The following is a 12,665-nucleotide window of genomic DNA, read 5'->3' on the forward strand; positions in this document are numbered from 1 at the left end:
AGAACATCCCCGAGAGGGTGAGCCACCCCTGGAACATCGCAGAGCCATGGTTATAAAATTTGACTAAGGGTTTGGCACCCTCATGGACTGTCAACATGGTAGGACCATCTTGGTTAATCGTCGGGCAGTGCAGAGAGACTATCTCCCCCATCATTGAATTCTCTAGAGTGCGTGGAAATCGTGGCGTATACTCCTGTACAAAGCATGAGAGGAGAGTGGGCGGCTGCGGTGACCCATCTGAAGAATACAACCCAGATTCCATTTGCCTACTTCCCATCGGACAACTGGGACGCCGATCCCTTTGGGTTTCTGCCACCTAAAGTCACAGGTACCGTCCAGGAGGAGAAGGTCTACATGCCCAAAGTGCATGTCATGGCACCAAACTATATACCACAGTCGTCTGTGAATGTGCTCAGGCCTACTGCTGTGGTTGAGGAGGTTTGGCCTAACCAGCGGGCACCAAATAAAGTGCCTCGGCCTGTTCCCGCAGAGGAGGTTTTGCCGGCCCAACAGGCACCAACTGTTGTTCCCTTAGTGGCGCAAGCCACTGCAGTGCAAATGGTGGTCACCATCAGCCCCACCATTACAGAGTCCACGTTGTCCCGGGTGAACTGGAACACCCGAGTGAGTCCATTGGAAGTGGGAACAGTCCTGTTACATGTCCCAGCCTCGGAAGCAGTCCGACCAGCGAGGCTGGGATGGCAAATTCCAAGGTTAAAGGAGTCTACCCATGATAGTTCTACTGTATATCACTAACTTTCCTTGTGAAGTACTTTTGTTCTCCACAGGTTATGCAACGTTTAGAATTAGTGTCTGACGAACTTGTCAAGAAGTTTATTTTTAACCATTTGTTTAAGTGTATGTGCATGACTTTTAGCTATGATGCCTTACTAAGAACTCCCAAAGTGTACCAGGACTGTGGAGCAGTACTGAAAATATGTATATACCATTAGAGTAATATATTTTTGCTCATTCTCTTTGCACAAGTAAATACTTATGTTGGTGTACCAAAATGGTTATCGTGCATTGTAATAAAATATATATAATGTGTTTGTACAAAATGTCAAGGTGTACAGTTGTCACGGATCGGCAGGCTGGAGGTGGATCCTCTGTGTCAGAGAGGGTTTGGCGAGGACCGTGTCGGTGGACCGGTTCTAAGTCGCTACTGGTTTTCACCAGAGCCCGCCGCAAAGCGGGATGGTCTTGCAGCGGCGGTAGCAACCAGGTCGTATCCACCGGCAACGGCTCAACCTCTCTGACTGCTGAGATAGGCATGGTACAAGGGTGTAGACAAAAGCAAGGTCGGACGTAGCAGAAGGTCGGGGCAGGCAGCAAGGATCGTAGTCAGGGGCAACGGCAGGAGGTCTGGAACACAGGCTAGGAACACACAAGGGAACGCTTTCACTAGGCACAAGGGCAACAAGATCCGGCGAGGGAGTGCAGGGGAAGTGAGGTATAAGTAGGCAGTGCACAGGTGGAAACTAATCAAGCTAATTGGGAAGATTGGGCCAGGCACCATCATTGGTGCACTGGCCCTTTAAATCTAGAGAGCTGGCGCGCGCGCGCCCTAGAGAGCGGAGCCGCGCGCGCCAGAGCATGACAGCCGGGGACCGGGACAGGTAAGTGACCTCGGATGCGATTCGCGAGCGGGCGCGTCCCGCTGTGCGAATCGCATCCCCAACGGCCATGACAGTGCAGCGCTCCCGGTCAGCGGGACTGACCGGGGCGCTGCAGGGAGAGAGACGCCGTGAGCGCTCCGGGGAGGAGCGGGGACCCGGAGCGCTCGGCGTAACAGTACCCCCCCCCTTGGGTCTCCCCCTCTTCTTGGAGCCTGAGAACCTGAGGATAAGACTTTTGTCCAGAATGTTGTCCCCAGGTTCCCAAGATCTCTCCTCTGAGCACTCAAGTACAAAGGGTCCAAGATAACGTGGTCCGAGATAAAAGCTGGGGACACGGAAGCCGATAAACTTGGCGGAGAGCCACACAAAAACAGGAGGAGCTCTTCTCTTTTTCCCGGCAAGCTTCTTCACCCGGGATGAGGCCGGCATGAGGAATTTCAGAGTCTTTTCCCAGATGGTGGCGAAGCCCCGGGAAACCACATCAACAGTGGGCACACAAGAAGGCGTGGGGGTGGGGAGGGAGGGAAGAGGGTCAAGCCCGGCACGGGGCAGAGTGTCAACAGGACGGGAGCCGTGAGGAGGAGGCACAGCATAGTCCAGGCAGGCCTTGGGGAGGCCAGGTAAAGGGGGAGACACAGAGGCTTGACTGACGGGACTGGGAGCAGACGTGAGGCACTTCCTGTGGCAAGAAGCACCCCAGCTCCCGATCTCCCCGGTGGTCCAGACAAGGGCAGAAGATGGGGGTTGGAGCCATGGCAGACCGAGGAGGACTTCAGAGGAGCATTTGGGCCAAACAAAAAGTTCCATGCTGAAGAGCAGGGGTTCTGTGCGGTAACGCACAGTGCAGTGTAGAAGTAAATCTTCTTTCTTCCTGCGGCGAGTCCTCTCTTCAGGGGTCAGGCGGGACCGATCCAGTTGCATAGCCTCCTCGGCGGGAGGCACAGGGGTGGATTGCAAAGGATACTGTAAGAGAGGTGCTCCGGGCGGTGTGGCACATGGCAGGGCCTTCCCAGGCAGGAGACCACGGCAGAGTCTAGAGTCCTCATCAAATTTGTCCGGCAGGGACAAGCAGAGGTTAGGAGCGGCCGGTTGCTGCGGAGGAGTTGCAGGAGCCGGCGGAGGAGATGGTTGTTGCAGCTGTAGCTGTGACTGAAATTGTGACTGAAGCTGCTGTATCTGTGACTGAAGTTGCAGTGTCACGGTGGTCAAGTAAGCCAGCCGGTGATTTCGTTGGGTGATCTTTAGGGCTTGCTGGGCGATCACCGTGGAAATGTCGGCAAGACTTGACAGCGGCACCTCAGCGGAATCCATGGCCGGATCTACTGTCACGGATCGGCAGGCTGGAGGTGGATCCTCTGTGTCAGAGAGGGTTTGGCGAGGACCATGTCGGTGGACCGGTTCTAAGTCGCTACTGGTTTTCACCAGAGCCCGCCGCAAAGCGGGATGGTCTTGCAGCGGCGGTAGCAACCAGGTCGTATCCACCGGCAACGGCTCAACCTCTCTGACTGCTGAGATAGGCATGGTACAAGGGAGTAGACAAAAGCAAGGTCGGACGTAGCAGAAGGTCGGGGCAGGCAGCAAGGATCGTAGTCAGGGGCAACGGCAGGAGGTCTGGAACACAGGCTAGGAACACACAAGGGAACGCTTTCACTAGGCACAAGGGCAACAAGATCCGGCGAGGGAGTGCAGGGGAAGTGAGGTATAAGTAGGGAGTGCACAGGTGGAAACTAATCAAGCTAATTGGGAAGATTGGGCCAGGCACCATCATTGGTGCACTGGCCCTTTAAATCTAGAGAGCTGGCGCGCGCGCGCCCTAGAGAGCGGAGCCGCGCGCACCAGAGCATGACAGCCGGGGACCGGGACAGGTAAGTGACCTGGGATGTGATTCGCGAGCGGGCGCGTCCCGCTGTGCGAATCGCATCCCCAACGGCCATGACAGTGCAGCGCTCCCGGTCAGCGGGACTGACCGGGGCGCTGCAGGGAGAGAGACGCCGTGAGCGCTCCGGGGAGGAGCGGGGACCCGGAGCGCTCGGCGTAACAGTGTCTGTTCTGTCTGGCAATTTATATAGGAGGTATCCTAACCGGTCAGGAAAAGCGTAGCCACTACCTCAATACAAGGACAAATTCCTGCAAGGTACAAAGATTATATATATAATATAATATAGTGTACAAGGTTATGTACCACACATAGTCAGTTCATATGTAAACACTTAAGTTAGGACTGTAACATTACTTGTAGTCCCAGTCCACAAATGTCCGATGTATATATATCTGTCTAACATTTTTCTGTCCTCGTGTACTCTACTGGCCAGAGGGTTCCCCTGGAACTAAAAGCAAGACACGTGTAGAGGCAGAGTACATTGTGCAGAGGAAAATGATTCTATAGTATCACACTACTTGTTGAGTTCTGGGGAGAATTGTTAAGAACCGAAGAGGCCCCAGCAGCCAAAGCATTGGGTAGATAGCCTCCGGCAACCCAATCTGCAATCTTGTGTGTATTATGGTCTAAAATGTGTTCCTAGAGCAGCTCCAAAGCTCGTTAATCCCACATGTTTACTAAACCAAAGAGCATGTATGGACATTTACAGTGCTACATGGACTTACTTCTACCTTGTTTTATAACCAGACCTTTTGTATAATGCCCCAGGAACTGTCATTAGGCCCCAGTGGCCACTTCAGTCCTCCGCCCTCCAGGACTAAGCATCGAGGACGACTGTATGTAAGAGGGGGAGTTTGTGGTGGCCCAGTACAGGAGATGTTACCCCGTACCCTTGCTGCCCCATCAGGCAGCCTCCTTCAGTGTCCCCAGGGCCCCTTGCACCTGTTTTCCCCCTGTACATATGTTCTGCAGTGTATTGTATTATAAAATGTGTTGTATCTTTAAGAGTTATGTCATGTGATTGTTATCCCAGAGTTATCAGTGACCAGGTGATCCCAAGAGTGACCTATGGGCTCCATGCTAGTCTCCACCATATAAGCCCTGGGTGGAGCTAGCTTCTCTCTTTTGGAGCTTAGAGCTCTTGCTTCCTGCTGAAGTCCAGAGCAGTTGTGCCTAGTGTGTGTGTCCAGAGTGTTGGAGGTTGGAGTGTTGCAGCCACCAACTGTCTACCTGCAGTAAAGCTACTATTGTCTGTAACTTGGCGTCGGAGTCTTTATTGCCCCCGTGCCTGGCCCAGGACCCAGCGGTATACCTTCGAGTGGTTTTAGGCTAAACCACGCCCTGGCATCACAAATACAAGGGGTTAATGCCATCTGCCCCTAAGGTAACAACATCTGCCCTCATCACACCCCGCTACCACAGAAACCACAGATGTGGAAGCTGCAACTGGTGCCCCCTTCTACACCCAGGTGGATTGGAGGGCTTGACATCCACATTAAATATGTCATTTATGGCCTTAAATGTGAATGTGGGCACTTCTATGTGGGTAGCCCCACTCGCCCCACTACACATACGCTTCCGAGAACATGTCTATTCCATCAGATCAGGAAAAGGCTCCCTCAGGGTTATCAATCATATACAGGAATCCCATGGGGAGATCCTGCAGCATTAAAATTCTTCTGTATCGAGAGGGTTAAATCGGAGACAGGGATGAATAGAAATAAAGCATTGCTGCGTCTACAAGCTCAGTGGATTATCCGTACAGAGGTGCTCTAGGTCTAAACGACAAACAAGATCTTGGAGTTTTTCTGTAATATCCAATGTTTATTTTCATACTATTACTGTATACAGCATTGGTCTGAGGAAGTATTTCCATCCTAAGTAACAGCTGTCACACCCCTCATGCGTTACCGGCGTTTGTGCCTCTCGCTCTGCATGACTGTGCTCCACGCTGTTTTATTCTGAGAATCTAATAAAGATGTTTGTGCACTGAAGACCTGGTGAGTGCTGCCCATTCTCTATACCATATGTCACATTACAAACCCTACAGAACTATATATCCTGCTGTTTGAAATTGCAGTACTGGTAAGACAAGCAAAAGGTGTCCCTGCCTCTGAGCCACATTGTGTCACATTGTGTCAGCTGCTGTATACTACACAGGAAATTCTTTTCTTTTTGAATTTCTTATCTGTCTGACCAGAGTGTACTCTGCTGACTCCTCTGTCCATGTCAGGAACTGTCCAAAGTACAAGCAAATCCCCATAGCAAACCTCTCCTGCTCTGGATAGTTCCTGACATGGACAGAAGTGTCAGCAAGAGAACTGGGGTCAGACTGAAAAGAACTTAAGAAAGACATACAACTTCCTGTGGAGCATACAACAGCTGATGATTATTAACCCCTTAAGGACCACAGGTTTTTCCGTTTTTGCACTTTCGTTTTTTCCTCCTCACCTTTTAAAAATCATAACCCTTTCAATTTTGCACCTAAAAATCCATATGATGGCTTATTTTTTGCGCCACCAATTCTACTGTTACGCCGAGCGCTCCGGGTCCCCGCTCCTCCCCGGAGCGCTCGCTACACTCCTCTCACTGCAGCGCTCCGGTCGGTTCCACGGACCCGGGGCGCTGCGATACCGCCTCTGGCCGGGATGCGATTCGCGATGCGGGTAACGCCCGCTCGCGATGCGCACCCCGGCTCCCGTACCTGACTCGCTCTCCGTCAGTTCTGTCCCGGCGCGCGCGGCCCCGCTCCCTAGGGCGCGCGCGCGCCGGGTCTTTGCGATTTAAAGGGCCACTGCGCCGCTGATTGGCGCAGTGGTTCCAATTAGTGTTTACACCTGTGCACTTCCCTATATCACCTCACTTCCCCTTCACTCCCTCGCCGGATCTTGTTGCCTTAGTGCCAGTGAAAGCGTTTCCTTGTGTGTTCCTAGCCTGTGTTCCAGACCTCCTGCCGTTGCCCCTGACTACGATCCTTGCTGCCTGCCCCGACCTTCTGCTACGTCCGACCTTGCTTCTGTCTACTCCCTTGTACCGCGCCTATCTTCAGCAGCCAGAGAGGTTGAGCCGTTGCTAGGGGATACGACCTGGTCACTACCGCCGCAGCAAGACCATCCCGCTTTGCGGCGGGCTCTGGTGAAAACCAGTAGTGACTTAGAACCGATCCTCTAGCACGGTCCACGCCAATCCCTCTCTGGCACAGAGGATCCACTACCTGCCAGCCGGCATCGTGACAGTAGATCCGGCCATGGATCCCGCTGAAGTTCCTCTGCCAGTTGTCGCTGACCTCACCACGGTGGTCGCCCAGCAGTCACAACAGATTGCGCAACAAGGCCAACAGCTGTCTCAACTGACTGTTATGCTACAACAGTTACTACCACAGCTCCAGCAACCATCTCCTCCGCCAGCTCCTGTACCTCCCCCGCAGCGAGTGGCCGCTTCTGGACTACGACTATCCTTGCCGGATAAATTTGATGGGGACTCTAAGTTTTGCCGTGGCTTCCTTTCCCAATGTTCATTACACTTGGAGATGATGTCGGACCAGTTCCCCACTGAAAGGTCTAAGGTGGCTTTCGTAGTCAGCCTGCTGTCTGGAAAAGCCCTGGCTTGGGCCACACCGCTCTGGGACCGCAATGACCCCGTCACTGCCTCTGTACACTCCTTCTTCTCGGAAATTCGAAGTGTCTTTGAGGAACCTGCCCGAGCCTCTTCTGCTGAGACTGCCCTGTTGAACCTGGTCCAGGGTAATTCTTCCGTTGGCGAGTATGCCGTACAATTCCGTACTCTTGCTTCTGAATTATCCTGGAACAATGAGGCCCTCTGCGCGACCTTTAAAAAAGGCCTATCCAGCAACATTAAAGATGTTCTGGCCGCACGAGAAATGCCTGCTAATCTTCATGAACTTATTCACCTAGCCACTCGCATTGACATGCGTTTTTCCGAAAGGCGTCAGGAGCTCCGCCAAGATATGGACTCTGTTCGCACGAGGCGTTTCTTCTCCTCGGCTCCTCTCTCCTCTGGTTCCCTGCAATCTGTTCCTGTGCCTCCCGCCGTGGAGGCTATGCAGGTCGACCGGTCTCGCCTGACATCTCAAGAGAGGACACGACGCCGCATGGAGAACCTCTGCCTGTACTGTGCTAGTACCGAACACTTCCTGAGGGATTGTCCTATCCGCCCTCCCCGCCTGGAAAGACGTACCCTGACTCCGCACAAAGGTGAGACAATCCTTGATGTCCACTCTGCTTCTCCACGTCTTACTGTGCCTGTGCGGATGTCTGCCTCTGCCTTCTCCTTCTCTTCTGTGGCCTTCTTGGACTCTGGATCTGCAGGAAATTTTATTTTGGCCTCTCTCGTCAACAGGTTCAACATCCCAGTGACCAGTCTCACCAGACCCCTTTACATCAATTGTATAAACAATGAAAGATTGGACTGTTCCATACGTTTCCGCACGGAGCCCCTTCTAATGAGCATCGGATCTCATCACGAGAGGATTGAACTTTTGGTCCTCCCCAATTGCACCTCGGAAATTCTCCTTGGACTTCCCTGGCTTCAACTTCATTCCCCAACCCTGGATTGGTCCACTGGGGAGATCAAGAGTTGGGGGCCCTCTTGTTCCAAGGACTGTCTAAAACCGGTTCCCAGTAACCCTTGCCGTAACTCTCTGCTTCCTCCAGTAACCGGTCTCCCTAAGGCCTATATGGACTTCGCGGATGTTTTCTGCAAAAAACAAGCAGAGACTCTACCTCCTCACAGGCCTTATGATTGTCCTATCGACCTCCTCCCGGGCACTACTCCACCCCGGGGCAGAATTTATCCTCTCTCTGCCCCAGAGACTCTTGCCATGTCTGAATACGTCCAGGAGAATCTAAAAAAGGGCTTTATCCGTAAATCCTCCTCTCCTGCCGGAGCCGGATTTTTCTTTGTGTCCAAAAAAGATGGCTCTCTACGTCCTTGCATTGACTACCGCGGACTTAATAAAATCACGGTTAAGAACCGCTACCCCTTACCCCTCATCTCTGAACTCTTTGATCGCCTCCAAGGTGCCCACATCTTTACTAAATTGGACTTAAGAGGCGCCTATAACCTCATCCGCATCAGAGAGGGGGATGAGTGGAAAACAGCATTTAACACCAGAGATGGACACTTTGAGTATCTGGTCATGCCCTTTGGCCTATGCAACGCCCCTGCTGTCTTCCAAGACTTTGTTAATGAAATTTTTCGTGATCTGTTATACTCCTGTGTTGTTGTATATCTTGATGATATCCTAATTTTTTCGGCCAATCTAGAAGAACACCGCCAGCATGTCCGTATGGTTCTTCAGAGACTTCGTGACAATCAACTCTATGCTAAAATTGAGAAATGTCTGTTTGAATGCCAATCTCTTCCTTTTCTAGGATACTTGGTCTCTGGCCAGGGACTACAAATGGATCCAGATAAACTCTCTGCCGTCTTAGATTGGCCACGCCCCTCCGGACTCCGTGCCATCCAACGTTTTTTGGGGTTCGCCAATTATTACAGGCAATTTATTCCACATTTTTCTACCATTGTGGCTCCTATTGTGGCTTTAACCAAAAAAAATGCCGATCCCAAGTCTTGGCCTCCTCAAGCGGAAGACGCCTTTAAACGACTCAAGTCTGCCTTCTCTTCGGCTCCCGTGCTCTCCAGACCTGACCCATCTAAACCCTTCCTATTGGAGGTTGATGCCTCCTCAGTGGGAGCTGGAGCTGTCCTTCTACAAAAAAACTCTTCCGGGCATGCTGTTACTTGTGGGTTTTTTTCTAGGACCTTCTCTCCGGCGGAGAGGAACTACTCCATCGGGGATCGAGAGCTTCTAGCCATTAAATTAGCACTTGAGGAATGGAGGCATCTGCTGGAGGGATCAAGATTTCCAGTTATTATTTACACCGATCACAAGAACCTCTCATACCTCGAGTCTGCCCAACGGCTGAATCCTCGTCAGGCCAGGTGGTCTCTGTTCTTTGCCCGATTTAATTTTGAAATTCACTTTCGGCCTGCTGATAAGAACATTAGGGCCGATGCTCTCTCTCGTTCCTCAGATGCTTCTGAAATTGAACTCTCTCCTCAACACATCATTCCTCCTGACTGCCTGATTTCCACTTCTCCAGCCTCCATCAGGCAAACTCCTCCAGGAAAGACCTTTGTTTCTCCACGCCAACGCCTCGGAATCCTCAAATGGGGTCACTCCTCCCATCTCGCAGGTCATGCGGGCATCAAGAAATCTGTGCAACTCATCTCTCGCTTCTATTGGTGGCCGACTCTAGAGACTGATGTGGTGGACTTTGTGCGAGCCTGCACTATCTGTGCCCGGGATAAGACTCCTCGCCAGAAGCCCGCTGGTTTTCTTCTTCCTCTGCCTGTTCCCGAACAACCTTGGTCTCTGATTGGTATGGATTTTATTACTGACTTACCCCCATCCCATGGCAACACTGTTATTTGGGTGGTCGTTGATCGATTCTCCAAAATGGCACATTTCATCCCTCTTCCTGGTCTTCCTTCAGCGCCTCAGTTGGCTAAACAATTTTTTGTACACATTTTTCGTCTTCACGGGTTGCCTACGCAGATCGTCTCGGATAGAGGCGTCCAATTTGTGTCTAAATTCTGGAGGGCTCTCTGTAAACAACTCAAGATTAAATTAAATTTTTCTTCTGCATACCATCCTCAATCCAATGGACAAGTAGAAAGAATTAACCAGATCTTGGGTGACTATTTACGACATTTTGTTTCCTCCCGCCAGGATGACTGGGCAGATCTTCTACCTTGGGCCGAATTCTCGTATAATTTCAGAATCTCTGAATCTTCCTCCAAATCCCCGTTTTTCGTGGTGTACGGCCGTCACCCTCTTCCCCCCCTCCCTACCCCCTTGCCCTCTGGTCTGCCCGCTGTGGATGAAATTTCTCGTGATCTTTCCATCATATGGAGAGAGACCCAAAATTCTCTCTTACAGGCTTCTTCACGCATGAAGAGATTCGCGGATAAGAAAAGAAGAGCTCCTCCCATTTTTTCCCCTGGAGACAAGGTATGGCTCTCCGCCAAATATGTCCGCTTCCGTGTCCCTAGCTATAAGTTGGGACCACGCTATCTTGGTCCTTTCAAGATTTTGCGCCAGATTAATCCTGTCTCTTACAAACTTCTTCTTCCTCCTTCTCTTCGTATTCCTAATGCCTTTCATGTTTCTCTTCTTAAACCACTTATCATTAACCGTTTCTCTCCCAAATCTGTTCCCCCCTCTCCTGTCTCCGGCTCCTCGGACATCTTCTCCGTCAAAGAAATTTTAGCATCTAAAAAGGTCAGAGGGAAAACCTTCTTTTTAGTGGATTGGGAGGGTTGTGGTCCTGAAGAGAGGTCCTGGGAACCTGAGGACAATATCCTGGACAAAAGTCTGGTCCTCAGGTTCTCAGGCTCCAAGAAGAGGGGGAGACCCAAGGGGGGGGGTACTGTTACGCCGAGCGCTCCGGGTCCCCGCTCCTCCCCGGAGCGCTCGCTACACTCCTCTCACTGCAGCGCTCCGGTCGGTTCCACGGACCCGGGGCGCTGCGATACCGCCTCTGGCCGGGATGCGATTCGCGATGCGGGTAACGCCCGCTCGCGATGCGCACCCCGGCTCCCGTACCTGACTCGCTCTCCGTCAGTTCTGTCCCGGCGCGCGCGGCCCCGCTCCCTAGGGCGCGCGCGCGCCGGGTCTTTGCGATTTAAAGGGCCACTGCGCCGCTGATTGGCGCAGTGGTTCCAATTAGTGTTTACACCTGTGCACTTCCCTATATCACCTCACTTCCCCTTCACTCCCTCGCCGGATCTTGTTGCCTTAGTGCCAGTGAAAGCGTTTCCTTGTGTGTTCCTAGCCTGTGTTCCAGACCTCCTGCCGTTGCCCCTGACTACGATCCTTGCTGCCTGCCCCGACCTTCTGCTACGTCCGACCTTGCTTCTGTCTACTCCCTTGTACCGCGCCTATCTTCAGCAGCCAGAGAGGTTGAGCCGTTGCTAGGGGATACGACCTGGTCACTACCGCCGCAGCAAGACCATCCCGCTTTGCGGCGGGCTCTGGTGAAAACCAGTAGTGACTTAGAACCGATCCTCTAGCACGGTCCACGCCAATCCCTCTCTGGCACAGAGGATCCACTACCTGCCAGCCGGCATCGTGACATCTACTTTGCATTGACATCAGTCATTTTACCCAAAAATCTACGGCGAATGCAACGAAATTGAAGAAAAAACGCCATTTTGTAAATTTTGGGGGCTTCCGTTTCTACACAGTAAATTTTTTTGGTAAAAATGACACCTGATCTTTATTCTGTAGGTCCATACGATTAAAATGATACCCTACTTATATAGGTTTGATTTTGTCGTACTTCTGTAAAAAATCATAACTACATGCAGAAAAATTTATATGTTTAAAATTGTCATCTTCTGACCCCTATAACTTTTTTATTTTACTGCGTATATATCATTTTTGTATTGATCAGACTTTTTGATCGCTTTTTATTCATTTTTTCATGATATAAAAAGTTATTTTGGACTTTGGAATTTTTTTGCGCGTACGCCATTGACTGTGCGGTTCAATTAATGATATATTTTTATAGTTCGGGCACTTACGCACGCGGCGATACCACATATGTATATTTTTATTTACATGTTTTTTTTTTATGGGAAAAGGGGGTGATTTGAACTTTTATTAGGGAAGGGGTTGAATCACATTTATTAACTTTTTTTTACACTTTTTTTGCAGTGCTATAGCTCCCATAGGGGGCTATAACATTGCATACACTGATGGCCAGCACTGTTCACTGCAAAGCCATAGCTTTGCATTGATCAGTGTTATCGGCGGTCAATTGCTCAAGCTTGCATCTCAGGCTTGGAGCAATCAATCGCCGAGGGAACATGCCAGAGGAAGGTAAGAGGACCAACGCTCGTGTCCCAGCTGATCGGGACACCGCATTTTCACTGCGGTGGTCCCGATCAGCCCCACTGAGCAGCCGGGCAGCTTTCACTTTCGTTTTAGACGCAACGTTCAACTTTGAACGCCGCGTCTAAAGGGTTAATAGCGCACGGCACTGCGATCGCTGCCACACGCTATTAGCCCCGGGTCCCGGTTTCAGTTACATGCCGGGGCCAACCCGATATGACATGGGGTCACCGCGTGACCCCGCGTC

Source organism: Hyla sarda, chromosome 13 (genome assembly GCF_029499605.1).
Source record: "Hyla sarda isolate aHylSar1 chromosome 13, aHylSar1.hap1, whole genome shotgun sequence".
In the NCBI taxonomy this organism is placed as follows: Eukaryota; Metazoa; Chordata; class Amphibia; order Anura; family Hylidae; genus Hyla; species Hyla sarda.